This window comes from Prionailurus viverrinus, chromosome B4 (genome assembly GCF_022837055.1).
Source record: "Prionailurus viverrinus isolate Anna chromosome B4, UM_Priviv_1.0, whole genome shotgun sequence".
Classification (NCBI taxonomy): Eukaryota; Metazoa; Chordata; class Mammalia; order Carnivora; family Felidae; genus Prionailurus; species Prionailurus viverrinus.
Genome location: NC_062567.1, coordinates 87,701,626 through 87,714,313, shown reverse-complemented (window position 1 = coordinate 87,714,313; position 12,688 = coordinate 87,701,626). Strand labels below are relative to the sequence as shown.

The window sequence follows — 12,688 nt, the reverse complement described above, 5'->3', positions numbered from 1 at the left end:
ACCAAACTTACTTCAACGCAGCTGACTATTTCTCTCCGTTTACAGAGAATCCTTCTCAAGGTTCAGGTGATTCCATGGGAGCACTGACAAGGTGCTAGAGCCAAGGATACCAGCATGTGATGGTAATGACTCACTGAACATTCACAAAGATGGTAGTACATCCTTTACGTCTCCTGAAACCATGACCTTCTTTTTTCAAATAAATTCCAAAAGCATAACTCCATTTATAAGCATTTACACTGTATATATATAAGATGATGGGCATATTAGGTTAAATAATAACTCCCCATTCAAAAACTTTGCAACTCAGTAGAATAGCTGGAAACTGTCATTTAATTTCCATTCTGGGTGATTTAAATACCATCCTATTTTTTTTTTTTTTTAACCCTGAAGATGCATTTTTTCCCGTGACTAGGAATTGCTGTTCTCTGTGATTGTCAGATACTGCACTAGGTTCTGTGGAGCCCTTAAAAATGAATGTCTTTTAAAGATTGTATCTTACCAGGTTAAGCAGGCAGCAAGAAAATTTTAATAGACTCCAGAAGGCATTGACACTAATGTAGATTCAATAAGTTCCAAAGAAAAGGTGAGAAAAATAGGGAGGGGGGAAAGACAAAGAGAAGAAGAAAAGTGAATGTGATTTTACTTACAGACCTACATCTTCTGTTTGCAAAGTGTATCTAGGAAGACTTCACTGAGTATATTTGAATGGTGAAATGACTTTAATGTGATTTTAATAACAATGGCATCTTTTATTTCAACCTATACAGACTGCAGTAAAATGTTCAGACAACACCTGTTTATACGTAGTATTTTATTTTACCTACACAAATGAATTGGAAAAGAAATATAACTCTGAGACAGGGCAACCCTTACGCACTGCAGTCAAATTGCTTTTTTTTTTTTCCTTTTGTCATCCATCACAGTGGGAAAAAGGCTTGCAGTTGGCCCCATGTGCAAAAATCTCTTATCACGTTTCGAAGTTACTGAAAGAAAGCTTGCTTCGTTCCCTGAATACTAAACTCAACTTCTGTGAAATAAAAAAGAATTCTGATTTAGAATAGAAACGTTTTCTACTTCTTTTACTTGTCAGTCCCCCAATGTCGTAGTATGTGAGATCACTGAAATTAAACCAGGACAAAACTGACTAACCAGTTACCCTGATTGTGGGATTGAAGAAGCATATCAGCTTCCAGGATCAGGGCCACCAAGATAGAGTGGTTGATTCTCTATGAGAAAATACAGAGGCGGGAAGAGAGCTAAGCAGAGCCAAAGAGAAAGTCGCACCTTGGAGCAGGCCTGTGGGTTGTCAAACAGCGCCTCTCCTGACCTTCCACAGAGCACGCTGGCCCTGCTCTGGCCTGGAAAGATCCACAGGAACAGCTGGCATATCACTAATGGTGTGCTGGTCTCTCATCTCAATGGAACCCATATTATACTAGGCTTTATCCAAACACCTACTCCTTACACTTGTAATATTTCCAAGGGGTAGATGAGAAGTGTTTGTCCTGTCAGAACAAGCCTCTCCAGAGCCTGAGTGCTGAGCTGCTCTTTGTTACGTATCGGTTGACTGGGATAGCTGAGTTTCTGCTCCGTTCACTCTAGACTTCTTAAAAATTATTATTATTTTTTTTTTGTATTTCTTTATCAGTTGGAAGGGTTGTACCTTTGTGGATTTTGTTAGACTAACTGCATGTCTAACGTGACAAAATCTACTGCTTAAAAGTATTCCGTCCAGTGGCATGGTAATTAAAATCTATACAACTAGAATTAAACAATGCTGTCCAAAATATTTTTGTTAATATATGTTCATTCATACAAAAAGACCAATTGTGTTCCCAAAGTTGAGAGAACTAAGCTACCCATCTGTATGTCATTTAGTACAAGAGAAGCAAACTGCAGGTTTAAATTACATGGTATTGGATTGCAATTTCCTAACATTGGATGCTTTTCTGCTTTTTTACCTTGAGTCATTTACTAAGGAGTGTTCATAAAAAGTAGCTTAAAGCACAGATGCTTGCAAATCGTTTAGGCAAAGATGTTTCTCTCTTTTTCATTCTGCCTCTCTCAAAAAATCTCCCTTTTCTGAAGAAAGAATAAAATTGTTGGTCAGTATTGACGAACCATGTCAAGCATTTGTACAGAGAGAAAAGGTAAAATTGAAAACATCTGATTGAAGTAAATAATACAAACATAAAAGCTTTAGTCGTGAATGAAGGGTATTGAGGAGACCTTATTTCATAGATTAGAAATTACTTTTGATCTAAACATTCTTAAAAACAGATTGTTTTCCACTATGAACCATCTCATTAACTGTGCTACAGAGACCTCGTTTTAATGGCAAGCTCTGAAAGGGTGCTGCTGTACTCTTTTGTCAGACCCCATCTGATTTGGGAGGGGGATAAAGATTTCATTCCAGCTTTCTTTGTTTGTCTTTCAAGAACCACTAAAGCAGCATTCACACAAATTTTGTAGGAATGTGCCCTATGTCATAGCCTACAAATTATTTGGTTTTGGTGCACTTAAAGGTCATCTTCCAAATTAGCAAAATTTTCCTATATCCTGGCTTTTCAACCTTAAATATAAATATTGTTTCCTAACTGTAAGTGAGGTGTTTTGTTGTTTTTTTTTTTTCTTTAAGAAATGCTAGTGCTTATTTAAAGTTGTCAAACTTTGTACGTTTTCATTCTTTGGTCATACCACGTTCTCAAAATAATTAGGCTTTTAAAGTGTACCTAATAGCAAAAAGAAGGATATGTAGACTAGAACAGCTATTGTGATTTTATATTAAACAACCCGGTGAGCAGTTAGTCAGATTTTAATCAATTTCTTGCCACATAGTTTAAGAATACACTTCCTGGACAATTGAAAGCTCTACCATTACATTAGCTCTTCCAGCATCATAACTGAAAACTGACATGTATAAACACAGAAAGGCTTCTCTTTTGTCTCTGATTTCCCTTCTCCCTCTCAGACTCACTTCCCTGAAGTCATATGGTGCCACTGTTAATTTTGAAGAAATTATTTCATTTTGAAATTCTACAATAATTCATTGGATGGTTTCCCTTTACTATCTTCACTTAGGAACTGTAATTTTCTTATTACACAGGGTAATTTAACATTAGTATTATATGACATCTGTTCAATGACCTCTAAATTGGCTTAGAAGTATGTTACGGAAAGATTTTTCCTTTATTTAAATGTTTAATAGAGTACTTTGAAGGCACAAGTGAGGCTGTGTGTATATATATAACTGCAACACAAAGTATATTTGAGAGGGTGACACTGCCACTTTGGTATCTAATCACCACACCATTCCCTACAGAGCAACTTTGGTATAGATAAAGATCCATCTTGAACGCCCTTCAAGGGTATTTATTTACTGAAAAACGCCCAAATTCTCTTCTATATTAACGCTTGTTCCATTGAGGCTTGCTGCCTCAGAGCCAGTATTATCTTGAAGCTCCAATGGAAAGCTCTTGCTCTAAGTAGAAACAGACTTTCAGCAGAACTCATGTTCTGGCTCTGCCTGCTTCCCACTCATGTGACCTTAGGCAAGTCGGTCTCTTAGCCATGTACTGACACCCTCACAGGCCTGCTGTAAGGATCACGGCAATTATCGCTTAGCAAACACTGTCCGAGTAAATGCAATATCACATTATCGTTCTGAACACAGTAAATTCTGAAGTCAAAAATGTATTCTGAAAGGTAGCCAGGTCAAGTATTTCAGCGTGCTGCAGTATCTTATTCGTAATTATTTTTCTATAATAATTCCCTTAGAACAGTATTTTTCCCACAAATTGTCTTTAAGAATGATTAAAATAAGAATTAAAAGAAAACTAAAATTTGAGTATTTACTATGTGCCAGGCACATTTCTAAGCATTTTTACATAACCACATTTAATCTTCTCAATAATTCTAAAATATAGATATCATGCTCATTCTGCAGATACGAAAACTGAGGCTCAGAGAGGTTGTAACATAACTTAATAGGGATAAACAGTAAATAAAATTATCGACTCAAACCAGGGCTCCCTGACTGCAAAGCCCATAGTCATTATTCTGTGAGGAAAAATTATGCTACAACGTTCTTCTTTATTCTTAAATTATGCAATAACTTTTAGCTCCAAAACTACCACTAACAAGATAATAAAGGCGAAAAGTAATAACTGCCTCAGTACATCCAGAAAAATACCTTTGTCTGCTAGCCAATGTCTGTTTTCCCTGTGTTCGTTCCTTCAACATAGGGTCAGTGACAAGGTTCAAATGGGATTCTCACAAAGTCTATAAAACGTTGAAAGGCTTTTTAACTTCCTGTTAAGAAGTAAATCAGATCTGTTACCTAAGTCTTAGAACACTTTTAAGTCATAAATCTTACGTTCAGTGTGAAAAATCAAAACAAAACAAGACCCAAAGATCCCATAACTTTAATTTTGGTTCTAGGATCAGAAAAAAAAAAAAAAAAATGAAACTATTAAATATTTCCCCAAGATAATAAATAAATAAAAGATGACAAGAGCATCTTGTTTTGCTTTGACCTTACCGGGTTTAAACAGTAAAATTCATGTTAAAATAGCTTGCTACTATATTTCAAAGTGGTATACTCTGATTTTCATTACAACGTTCAATTTTCTGTTGGTTATGAGTCTGTCATATCGGAAAGCTGAAAACTATCCGGATATGATAGTGTTAGAAATTTCTAAATTAAGTGGGCATTTATAAAAGCCAAATCTGGCCCATTTTTAGAAGAGAATGCAAAATGTATTCCATGAACCACTTTTTCATATTTGTTTGTCTGTTTTGCATTCCAATAACCAATAAAGGAAATGTCAAGCACAGGGAAGAAAGGCTTCCATGCTAGCAGAAGCATACCCAGTTCTGGTTTTTCTCTCCAAGTGGACCTACACAAGAAGAACATTCCCAGGATTAACATGCAGTCATGACACTTTTGCTACAACTGTGGCTTCCATGAAACTAGGGGGCAGAGCTTACTTACAGGGACACTGATCCAGCGTTTTTTTTCTTACTGTTTTTTCAAAGTCATCAAAAGTGACGACTGTTAACACAGTGCCAGGTACTGTGCTAAGTAAAATATAGTCAATCATTCCTTCAGTAACTATTAAGCACCTACTATACGCTGGCATTATTCTAAATACTTAGGATATACCAGTGAACAAAATAAAGATCCTGTTCTCATGGAGCTCCCACGAAAGCAGCAGGGGTAGGGGAAGATAAAGAAAAACACAATGAAAACAAGTGAGTAAACTGGATAGCCTCTTAGAAGGTGGTTAAGTACACAGGAAGGAAAAAAGCTAAACTGAGCACAGCAAAGACTGGGAATGCTAGAAGTTAAGGGGTATAACCTTAAGTATAGTGGTCAAAGTTGGCCTCACTGAGAAGATGATCTTTGAGCAAAGTTCTGAAGGAAGGCAGGAAGTTGGTTGCACAGACATCAGAGGGAAGGGCCGTCTGAATACATGCAGGACAGGCCAATGCAAAAGATGGATATGCTAAATTAATGCTCTAGCGGTAGAGACAACATACATGGTAAAACCTGAATGTGAATGGAGCAGAAACCAACAATTTAAACATGCGAAGTAAATGTTTTTAAAACCAGGAGATTTACAATTAACGTATCAGGCCAGGCGTTGTCTGGCATCACTTCTTACTCCCAAGAGAAAAATGTTAGTGAATGTCCTTTTTAGCAAAGTACTATCCTCAAAATAGCTCTCAGAGAGTATCTGTCTGGCTGAACTTTGAACCCAGCATCGGACTGCAGCCTCTGCTAATTTGCTCTGTGTAATTAATGTCATCCCTTTCAGACTACAGATTGTCATTCCAACCTGGAGTCATGTGTAAGAGGATACTCAGATGTTTTTCAGTGATAAATTTTTGATGGACCCGGAGAGCAAAATCCTATGGCCAAACAATGATGCTTTTACCCTCCTGGAACACCCCAGTCACTCTCCCCTTCAGAGTATTCTTGTAGGTGATGTCAAGGGATATCCATAACTAAAAAGAGTATAAAATTTGTACCTCAACTTGGTTTCCATCTTTAAAAAAGATACTTAGTTTCTATGCTTAGGTTCAGTTTAATTTTATCTATCCTCCAAGTCCTAAATATAATACAGAGAAAATAAAATTCCAGGTCTTAGGAGTCAGAAAGCAAAACAATAGTTTCTTCTTAAGTTAAAGATTTTTTTTTCTTTTCTATATGTGAGAAAAATCATGTCTTTGTCATAGACGTTATCGCATTTCATGCCTTCTCACTGCTTTTCTATTCACATAAGACAGTTCTACACATCAGTTTCAGTTATATTCTACTGATGCATGCGCAGAGTTCTAATTAACATCAATGGACATTATAAGCATGCCAAAGCAATATGCCATTTTAAACTTCTTGAATTAAACAAGACCATATGTTTTAGTGGAGCATAGTTGAATGATAAAATTAGTCTTCTGGTTTCCATACTAAAGGTTTGAATAGATAAACTGAGAATATACTTTCAAGCAAGTTTTCCTTCCAAGTCTACCTACCCTAATAAATTAATCCCTACTCTGATAACTCCATTCCTCTGGATACCCTTAGTACCAGTGCATTTACTCTGCGAGGTGCTGTTTACATAGCATTTTACAATTATTCTCAAATGCCTTCAGGCATTTCTGCTTTATTTTCCCAGACTATAAATTCTTTGACAATATGTTGAGCCTCATATTAATTCATACTTTCTACAACCACTTACTAAACATCTACAGTGAATCAAGAACTAAGATGCTGGAAAGTCAAAACATGAACAAGTCGAGGAGAGCACCCATTCCAGCACGAAAGATGAGAAAAGCAATCAACACAATGTATAGTCATATGGTGAAAAGTATGTGCAAACTTCTGTGCATGGAGAATTGACAAAGAAGACATCAATACTCTTAAACTTTGCCCATCTAGATTGGCTAGGTCCAGTTGCAATGAGATATGGAAAGCTCATAATTTGTAGAAACAGTATCTAAGGATCAGAGGGCCAGGGAAGATTCAAATAGGACAGAGACCCTCCATCTACACAAGCTGAGATGGAGGGTGATCAAATGTGCCCATGTCAAGATGGTAACTACCCTGCCCTGACGAAAGGAATGTAGATGGTCTTTCTTGTAAGTGGTATCGGCCAACTTACCAAAGTAAAAACAGCCAGGATAAAGTTGTAGATTTAGATTTGGAAGAGGAGAAATTGGGGAGCTAAGAAATAAGGCAGTTTTAATATTAAGGGGAACGTGTGCAAGCATTTTCTCACTGGAAGTCAACGGGAGTAAGTTTATTTCCCACAGCTTCCAAAGTCTATTAATATGGTTTAAAACTCTAGCCTCTAATAGTAAGTTCTCCTATGTGGAGATGTGTGACTTTCTTGACAGGAGACATGGAGAGTTTTACCATTACGTGCATTCTGATGAAACATTCACCTGAATGACTCCATAAGAGAGAAACCACATTTTGCATTTCTTTTACTTGTGTGTTACAAATTTTTAATTGTTGAATTCAGGCGTGGTAATAATTGTATCAACCTTCTTTAAGTACTAAAAGAATTAAACAGTACTTTATCAATTCTTCAGAATGTAATGCAAATATCAACAGCAATGATTTTTATATTAATGTGGACCAAAAGCCTAGAGTTTAGGAAAGTATTTAAAACATGTCTTGATCCAAAAGCATTTTCTTGCTTGCAAAGCATATGAGTAGAAAGAGAATTTTTAAAGGAACTGCCATCATCAAGTGACAAGAGTGGAAGAGAAAGTCACTTAACTTCAAGTCTATCTGATTGCATGTGAAATGTCTGACAAAGTTGGAGTTCCCTGTTTTTAATTCTTTTTTTTTTTTTTCTAGTATGGGTCTTCACTAGAACATCATAGCCCATACAGGGAAAGAAAAAAAAATTAAAAACAGACAGGCTCATTTCCATTCTGCATTTCACATGCAATCAAAAAAGACTTGCAAAAAATAGCTCACTCCCCCATTCTCCCTCACCCCCTTGGGAGCACAGACTGCAGGGAAGATGAAGGGTAACCATCCACAAGAAGGAAGGATAGGATCCCTCGCTTAGATGATCATGCAGAATTTTGTTTAAATGTAACATTAAGAATACTTCATTAGAAAGAAAATAAAATGTATATTGTCTAAGAGCTCAGCTTTGTAAATTTCCAAAATTACATTACTGCTCAAATCAAATTTAAAATCTAAATTAATTCTAAAACAATGGGCAGAAAACAAGTCTACAATTGCCACTCAACGGTCAGCTGAATTTGAGTCCATATGTTCCAGAAAAAAATGTGAAAGTGTCTGGAGAAAAAAGTCAAAAAATCTCACATTTTTCTTTGTCACCTGGACAAGTAAAGGAAAGCCATAAGGCTTCTTCTGAACTATACAATCTCCTTGAAAGACAGTGTACATATATATGTTGGTTATCTTTGTACTCCTAGCACCTAGCAACGTGCCTGGGAAAGAGTAAGTACTAAGTAAGTATATGTTGTATTTAAAGATTTATACAACTCTCCATTTTAATTAATTATGTTTAAATTTTCTTCCTAAAAGATGTGTTCTAACTGATGCCTTTGGCTATGTTTCTTGGAAGTTAGTTTAAAAACTACAACAGGGGCGCCTGGGTGGCTCAGTCGGTTAAGCGTCTGACTCTCGATCTCGCCTCAGGTCATGATCTCGCAGTTCGTGAGATACAGCCCGACGTCAGGCTCTGCGCTGACAGCACAGAGCCTGCTTAGGATTCTCTCTCTCCCTCTCTCTGCCCCTCCCTTGCTCGCTCGCTCTGTCTCTGTCTCTCTCTCTCTCAAAAATAAGTAAACTTAAAAAAAAAACTGCAATAAATAGGGGTACCTGGCTGGTTCAGTCAGTGGAGCATGTGACTCTTGATCTCTGGGTTATAGATTCAAGCCCCACATTGAGTGGAGAAATTACTAAGAAAGAAAGAAAGAAAGAAAAGAAAAGAAAAGAAAAGAAAAAAAGAAAAAAAACCCCTACAATAATATTTAAAATCAGTGAAAAAAAAAAATGATGATGGATTAAAATATTTTTGCCTTTATTACTACTCTGAATCCTTTATTACCTCTCTCGAGTTCTACATTTGAATCTATTATTATGGCTAATACTCCATTAAATCTCTGGATTTAAGACTATGAGATTACCTAATCCAGCATTCCCCAAAATGTAATCTGTAAAACACTGGCTCTAAAAAAAAACGCTAACAGGTTGTTCTTGTGGGGAGCAGGGGGGGATTGGCAAGAATAAGTTTCCACAGTCCAACCAGACTGGAAAAATCAACACTACGTGGGCTTTTTAATGAAGATCTCAGAGATTTTCTTAATGCTGATGTGCATTATTAAGTATGTGGTATTCTGACACACCATTATTTTATGCTCCACTAGAAAAGTTAAAAAGTTGCCAATGACACAATATTTTCTCACACAATGGTTTAAACTGCATCCTGATTATCGAGATAATAAAATGTGAGAATAGAATTGGTACAATATGGTAGTATGCAGTTTCTCAATTTGACAATGAGATCAGTTTACATGGCTTTAGTAGAACCAGTGTTCCTCCAGTTACAATTCGGAAAGTGATAAACTCCTAGTCCAAAGTTCTCATGAGGAGACCAAGGCCTAACAAAGTTACTGGACGTGGTCACACACCTGGTTAATGAGAGCCAGGCTCTCTGGTCTGCAGTGTTCCTGCTTTAATTTAGTCATTCATTACATTTCTTTCTTGAACTCATGCTTTGTTGTGCTTTAACATGCCCATTTTTTACTCACCCATGTGCTCACAGTCCATTCCCACCCCCAGGCCGCCATCCCCCCACCCCCACCACTTCCTGCTAATTACATCTACACATTCCTTCAATATCCTTCAGAAGAACTGTCATTGCTTCAGATCCTATTCCAAGAAGCCAGTCTGCCATTCTGTGCAGAAAGAGAGAGGAACGGCGCTTCTCACTTCTTTTACTCCCTCCCACCAGAGCAAAACAAAGGAGGAAATATTTATATAGAATCATAAAACCATCAACTATATAACTTCTTTCATCCTATAGATAACAAAACTGGGACTTAAATGGCCATCTTCCTCACCAGAATGTACATTCCTTAAAAACAGAGATCACATTACTTACAATGTGCCATTATTTTGATACATAAGCTGATACTACTTATTTACACCCATTCATTCATTCCACAAATATTTATTGAACACTTATTATGTGACAGACACAATTCTACTTGCTGAGATGCAGTTGTGAACTAAAGAGACAAAAAATTTCTGCCTTTCCAGGGATCACTTGGCAGGAACCAAGGATTTCCTACATTAGAAATAGACTTTGGCCGATCACCTTTCCCAGACTTTTTTGACATCCCACCCCCCTCCTTTTTTAATTTTTCCAGCTTATCCCCCTTACAGCCAGGGATTAAAGTCACACAGAATAAATTCTGGGAAATGTGAAATAATGTTAACACCTGAGGGTTATATCTAATTGTGAAAGGTTTGACAAGAAAGTTCTATCATGCTTAGTTTACAGATGAAGAAAAGAATAAAGGACACAAAACAGATTCATGGGGCCAGAAAGCAAATTGGTGGTAGAAATAACCTAGTAAGTACAGACTAAGCTTCTAATCTGTTTCTTCAAATACTCTAATGATTTAAATTAACACCCCATTCTGTTTGTAATTATGTGGCTAAATATAATAAATGTATCTATTGTTGAAGGAAATGCTTATCCTAACAGTTGAGTAAATTTAAATTCTATAAATGTATAGGTCTTACAAATCACTTAAATAACTGATATCTTCATCATTTCATGGTATATTTTTTATAACATGCATTTTTAAGTGACTAACACAAGTGCAAACATACTAAATGTAAAAAAAGAAAAGAGAAAAATATTAGGGAGTTGAAAATAAACAAATGGAAATTTTCATCTTTTAAATAAATGCTTGATTTTAAATGCAAAGGCACAAAAAGTAATTAGAAATAATTTGCCATTGCATCTCAGTGAAATCTTTTTATTTCAAAGCACTTTAAATTAAACTGTATCTGGCAAAAACAGTCATGGAAATTTAATTCCTAATTAAAATGTTTAGGATGAAGCTATAAACTGGAAGAGACCGACGATGACAGTCCATCAAGTATGTAACCTCAATATTAGAGAGTCTCCGGGAACTGCCATGCAGTCCTCATTCCTTCATTAAACATATGTTTAATGACAGCAAAAGGTGGCTCAGGCTTATCTGAATAAATCCTTCTATGATCTGATAGGTAACATTACTGTGAACATGTTTAGATGGACAAACACCTAATAACTTCACTTATAAGATTCCCCCAAAGTCCATATTGTCTAGATAATCTAACCCTGTAGAATTATCATTTGTTTTCAGAACGCATATGTTTTATATTCTTTCCAGTCATTGTTAATTAGCTGACCAGTGAATTTCTCAAACTAAAATTTGTTCTTTTGTTTGTCCCCATTTTCATCTCTGTTGCTACTAGATGTTGCTACATATTTGGTAATTACTAATGTACATATGAAGAATTTATCCCATATTTACCAACAAATTAACAAAATCCACATTTAACAAACCATATGCCCAACACCTTATTCATACAGATGTATTGTTCTATAATTTAGCCTTGTGCGCAAATAACTTTTAAAACTCATGTGGGAATTGGATGTCATACAGCAAGTTTTCAACATTAACATTAAAACTTTATTATGTCATAGAGCTACTAAAACATTTTTTTAGAAAAAAAAATAGCTGCATCAGAGCACTCATTAGTCAACATTTTAAATATAATTTTTCTTAGTTTCCAAAAATATTTTAATTCATGTAAAAAACTATTCATGCATAACAATCAACATGTTAAACTAATAACATTTTCAAGATTATATAAAAATTTGAAACACGGCAAAACAAAACGTGAAATTTTCTTTCATTCTTGGGTGGTCTGCTGAAGAAAATTTAGTTGCATATAATACTATAAATTACTGTTAAATCACTATTTGGATTTAAGATAAGTTAATTTATGAAAACTTGTTTCAGTTTATAGAAAGTCCACACATGAAAGACAATTTCGATGAGATGTCCAAGCATAAGGGACTTGGATCCTAATGAAAATGGAAAAAGGTTTTGCACTCTACAAATATTGTTTGAACATTATATAAGCAGAAAAATTTGTGGTTTGTAAATCCACATGTTCTTAACGTAATATTCTTGACATACTTTTGTTTAAGTTTTCACAATGCACCTATGTGCTAATGAGAGCAGTACACGTTCATGCTGTGAAAGAATGTAAACCTAGCGCCATCTACTGGAAAAGTAGGTACCATTCAATCAATTAATTGCGAATTATTTTGTGAATTGTGTGAGTTGAAATTTGTATGTCTATTTTTTAAACATTATGTTCTCTAAAAAGAAATCTCCCTCAAAGCATTTTAATGTAATCAAAGAAGTTAGGTAAGATGAACATGTAAGACAATGGTGAAACTGAAGAATGGAGGGCATTCACCCAAATACGTGGCCGAGAATTCCACTGGTGATATGAATAAAGAAATCAGGAATACTGTGTTCTAATCAGAGTTTTTTATGTTGGTTTCACGTGTATCTTTTAGAACACAGGTTCTGAACCTGTGGTCAAAGAGCCCTTCCCTTA

At 35.8% G+C, this 12,688-nt stretch overlaps 1 protein-coding gene across 4 annotated transcripts in view; it reads right to left on the bottom strand.

The window, feature by feature from the left end:
• MSRB3 (methionine sulfoxide reductase B3) overlaps positions 1-12,688 on the bottom strand; it is a 174,567-nt gene that overhangs the window by 126,313 nt on the left and 35,566 nt on the right. The window lies entirely within an intron of this gene.